A 5889-nucleotide genomic window follows, 5' to 3' on the forward strand; every position below is an offset into this window, starting at 1 on the left:
AACTTTCATATTTCATAAGCTACATTCAGGAGCTGGGCATCGTGTGAGGCTGTAACTCTTCTTTCCAGTCAAATAGATGGTGATGTCATTTTAAACCCCTATAATTAAAGAAGCTGAACTCAGTTAGTTTTTCTTCTGAAAGTCGAGCCATTTTTCCACAAATCTGGGCTATAAACTATAAACAGACGGCGTCTCTTCAGTGATCTGCTCTCTAAATATGATTCTGATAAAATAATACAAAGAGTATTTTTGGCTTTCAGTGTAAGCATATAGTAATATGTGTAGATCATAAAATGTTCTGTTAATTTGAGGGGAGCTTTTTACATTACATTACATTACATTACATTACATTACATTACATTTAGCAGACGCTTTTATCCAAAGCGACTTACAAATAATGTGGTACATAGAACAAACATAGTCAGGCCTTAAAGGAGGCCAAAGGCCAGAGGCTTTTACAAAAAATATACAAATAAATAAAATAAAAAATTGCATTTATTTCACGCAGTTACTGAATAATTTGCCTTGTGATTTGGTCGTGTGAATTCAGATGGAAAAACCAAAATATACCCCGGAGAATAAGAGGTTAAGGCTGAAATATGCAAATGATTTTGTTCTGATAGGCTGCCTATGTACACAATAGACATACACACATATACACACACAAACATACCTGTTTTTGTTTCCCTAGAAATAAATGTAATAATGTTCTAACAGTTAAATGACTTCCAGATTTTCCTGTTGCTCTTTGCTTTTATTTGTAAACGACATGTTCAAAAGATGCCGTAGCTGCAAACATGGTCCAGAAAATGTCATGGCAACGAACATCCTTAAGTGTTTGAATGCAATAGTTTTATGTCTCTGTTTTAAGTGTGGTTTACCAATTTTAGCTCCCCATGATCTACGATGTTTACAGAGCAAAGAGAACAGTTAAGCCCACACTCACGTGATGAAGCGGACCAAATGAATGAATTTGACAGTTTATTAAGTTCAGTTAATGGCTAAGCGGAAAAGATGAACGCAGCTGAAAGACTCCAAACAATGACCCCCTTACCCTCCTCTAGTGCATCAACTGCACTAACATGCTGCCTTCGACCAAACTGCCCACTTTTCCTGCACGATTATTGCTGTTATAATTAAGAGCGCTCTTTTGGAGGATGTAATTAAGTGGAGTTTACAGCGTTAGATTAAAGCAGTCTCCAGATCACAGGCAACGCTAATGGACTGATGCAGTCTGACTGTACACCAGATGGAAGGGCATCTCAGCCATAGCACAGAAAGCAAACCTCAGCACAACAAAACAGAAATCTACTCTCAGCAGCTCGGACCACCGCTTCACTGCACACAAGGAAAGAGCAGAACATCACTGATATCCGCACAGCTGCCCAGATGTCGCTGCTGTCGGTACAAAACCTTTTTGTCTTGATTTTTTACGTTTCTCGTTTTTTTTTTAGAAATTGAAAAAGCCTGCTGCTCTTCACATTGTGTGTAAATTTCATGATGAATGGATGAAAAGAAATGGCCCAAAATGACTTGGAAAAAAGTCTGGTTCCATTGACTTACATTAAAAGTAAAGTAGGTTTTCTCCTTCTCCTGTAAAGATGCGAGGTTTTGTTCCGACAACAGCGATACACCCCATAATACACACACACACCTTCAAAGCTGCTCATTCTTTCGGGTCGCGGGAGCCTATCCCAGCTGTCATTGGATGGAAGGATACACCATGGACCAGGTCATCAGTCCATTGCAGGGCAGACAGGCATATACATTCACACTCACACCTAGTGGCAGTTTGGTGTGTCCAACTGGCCTGAATGCATATCTTTGGACTGTGGGAGGAAACCAGGACGGCTGGAGGGAATCTGCTCAGACACGGGGAGAACATGGAAACTCAGACACAGAAAGGACTCTGGTTGCCCAGCCGTGGAGTCAAACCCAGACCCTTCATTCCGACAGCTCTACCTGCTGCGCCACCATGCCGCCTGTAATAGTGATAGGCCTCTGAAATCATGTTGTCATTCATCAGCTTTGGAACATTTTAGTTCCGGACATGACAATGCGGATTTTCCAAAAATCCCATTCATTTCTATCATACAGAAAACCAGCTTAGACCTGGATTTACATACAAACCTAAAAAGGATGGTTCTTCAGGGGGTCTTCAACAAGGAAATGGTTCCAAATAGAACCACGAACAATCAAAGAAGCCTCTGCATGAGGGTTCTTCGCATCGTGAAAGTATTCTTTAGATTGATCAGGAGTGTGTTTTATATGGTTGCTTTATTGAATCTTTTTGAAAAGGGTTCTGTATAGCACCAAAAAGGCTCTTCTATTGTTACAGACTTGACATAGAAGAACCCTTTTTGAGGCTATATAGAACCCTTTTCAAATTTTCAATATTTCATTGGCATACCAACCTGTGTTTTTACCCATAGTGAACCATCAGTTTAAGAGCTCAGCTTTCAGTTCAGGCCAAAAATGTCATGGTTAAAAACAAGGAGAAAACACCTCTACGATAATGCTAATTTCTGCTAGCACCTCTACGGGATTCTAGTAGTACATTCATACTAAGCTAACAGTGATTCACATTCACTTTTTTTGGACATTCTGGAAACACAGGCATTTGAAGCTTGTAAAAGACATTCCTTGTTTTATTTTAAAGCCTGTAACAGACATACAAACATATACACTGCTGAAAAAATAAAGGGAACGCTTAAACAACACAATATAACTCCAAGTAAATCAAACTTCTGTGAAATCAAACTGTCCACTTAGGAAGCAACACTGATTGACAATCGATTTCACAGCTGTTGTGAAAATGGAACAGACAACAGGTGGAAATTATTGGCAATTAACAAGACACACTCAGTAAAGGAGTGGTTCTGCAGGTGGGGACCACAGACCACTTCTCAGTACCTTTCTGCTTTTTGGCTGATGTTTTGGTCACTTTTGAATGTTGGTGGTGCTTTCACACTCGTGGTAGCATGAGACGGACTCGACAACCCACACAAGTGGCTCAGGTAGTGCAGCTCATCCAGGATGGCACATCAGCACGAGCTGTGGCAAGAAGGTTTGCTGTGTCTGTCAGCGTAGTGTCCAGAGGCTGGAGGCGCTACCAGGAGACAGGCCAGTACACCAGGAGACGTGGAGGAGGCCGTAGGAGGGCAAAAACCCAGCAGCAGTGCAAGGAGGAACAGGAGGAGCACTGCCAGAGCTTGCAAAATGACCTCCAGCAGGCCACAAATGTGCATGTGTCTGCACAAACGGTTAAAAACCGATTCCATGAGGAGATGAGATCCTCAGACCCCTTGTGAGACCATATGCTGGTGCGGTTGGCCCTGGGTTCCTCCTAATGCAGGACAATGCTAGACCTCATGTGGCTGGAGTGTGTCAGCAGTTCCTGCAAGATGAAGGTACTGAAGCTATGGACTGGCCCGTCCGTTCCCCAGACCTGAATCTGATTGAGCACATCTGGGACATCATGTCTCGCTCCATCCACCAACTCCACATTGCACCACAGACTTTCGAGGAGTTGGCAGATGCTTTAGTCCAGGTCTGGGAGGAGATCCCTCAGGAGACCCTCCGCCACCTCATCAGGAGCATGCCCAGGCGTTGTAGGGAGGTCATACAGGCACATGGAGGCCACACACAATACAGAGCCTCATTTGTTTTGACTTGTTTTAAGGACATCACATCAAAGTTGTATCAGCCTGTCGTGTGTTTTTCCACTTTAATTTTGTGTGTGATTCCAAATCCAGGCCTCTATTGGTTAATAAATTTGATTTCCATTGATGATTTTGTTGTCAGCACATTCAACTTTGTAGAGAACAAAGTATTCAATGAGAATATTTCATTCATTCAGATCTAGGATGTGTTATTTGAGTGTTCCCTTTATTTTTTTGAGCAGTGTATTTTACCTTGTCGTTTTACAGCTACTCTGGCTCAAAGCTGCTGCTGCTGTTTTCCATTTTTTTTTCCATTTTTCCTGACTAGATCATTTTTTTGTTTGGTATTTCAAAAATTCAACCCTCAAGAGTACTGATGCAATACATGCAGAGTTTAAATACAACTAGCATGACTCTACTGAATAAAAATGAACAAATTACAGAACTGTGGCGGATAGCGGAAGGCTCACCTGATTGGTTTGGCTAATGATATAATAGCAGCATCATGTCAAAGGCTGACCTATTTGAACAACCCTGTGGAGGTCCACTTTTCAGGGAAAAAGACCCACCCTCTTTAGTAGGCTGGCAACAGCCCTGTAGTACAGCTGCCGCACATCTGCAAGCATGTAAACGCTGTAGCCAATAAAATCATTCCATTTCCTTAATTACTATTTCTGTAATTTCCGCAGCCAATGAGCGAGAACTTATTAATGCCGAGCCAAATCAAACAGGACCCCCGCCTCCACTAGCTGCTGCGGCGGGAGCCAGCCAGTGCCAACACACGCACCCACAGCGGGGAATCCACAAACAGACTCACACTATTGTTCACCACTTGTGGAGCCGCTGTGAAGCCTCCTTTCATGCTGCCATTCATGAAGATTTAAGAAAATGAATTGCTACTGACGTTGGCTCTATTACCAACACCCAAATTAACCACAGTTACACAACCAATAGATCCTCGGCCTCAGACGTGTTTGTTCACACATGTTCCTCTCTGTGGTATTAGCTTTACTTCACTTTGCTTACTTTATTGGTTTATTTTACAAGCAGGAACAATGCACACTAATCATCATCATTGCTTTATGATTAACTTTCATCTGCCTTCCCAGAGCAGTGAGCAATATTGAACAGTCTGCTCAGTGTCGCTCTCTTTTGCTTTCAGTTTGATTAGTTTTGCTTTGTTTTTCTCAACTCTATTAGAAACACCAACCTCTTCCACCCATTGGTCACTTTATTAGAAACACTGACCATGTGTGTTTGCTCACTGGCCACTTTATTAGAAACATTGACCTTGTATGTTTGCTCATTGGCCACTTTATTAGAAACACCGTCCTTGTATGTTTGCTTACTGGCCACTTTATTAGAAACTTCGACCTTGTATGTTCACTCACTGGCCACTTTATTAGAAACATCAACCTTGTACTTTCAGTCACTGGCCACTTTATTAGAAACATGTATCTTGTACTTTGGCTCACTGGCCACTTTATTAGAAACATGTATCTTGTACTTTGGCTCACTGGCCACTTTATTAGAAACAATTTTTAAAACTTGAATCTTCCCTTGACCAAAGATGGCGTCACTGACCACTTTATCATAAACAATAATAATAATAATAATAATATTTTTTTTGCATTGTTCTGGCACCGTACAACAGCACACGTGACAGAAAACAATGAGATGTGGGAGCCCCCATTAGTCTTTCAGGAAAACCATGAACAGGTATATAAAGAACTGTACTCTTTCTGTTGCTGCGGACTTTGTCAGCCCTCTCTACTTCAATTATTACTGGCCAGTTTCTGACCACAGGTCAGCTGTTGACCAGTTAATATTTGAGTGATTGACTCACTCTCAGCACAGCAATGACACTGATATGGTGGTGTGTTGCTCAAGTTTTAACCTGTTGGTTCACCATGCAAAAATATCCAGGCAAGATTGGCTCTGTGGTCAGAAACTGGCCACTAATGATGGTGTATAGGTCAACGCAAACTGGCCATTAGGTTGGCTGAATTAGAAGGACTAACAGAGGTGCATTTGAATTGAATCAGAAGCATTATGTGTCTCTGTGGCAATTACTCAAGGTCTCATAACATCAGATATGTCTTTTTCAGCTGAAAAGAAAAGCCTGATGCTTAGCACTGATTTACTGGATATTTTCAACACTGGTATCAGTGGTAGCCACAGGGCACACATGAGCACAACTGGCTCATGGATATCTACGTAATTTCAA

Source organism: Pygocentrus nattereri, chromosome 5 (genome assembly GCF_015220715.1).
Source record: "Pygocentrus nattereri isolate fPygNat1 chromosome 5, fPygNat1.pri, whole genome shotgun sequence".
Classification (NCBI taxonomy): Eukaryota; Metazoa; Chordata; class Actinopteri; order Characiformes; family Serrasalmidae; genus Pygocentrus; species Pygocentrus nattereri.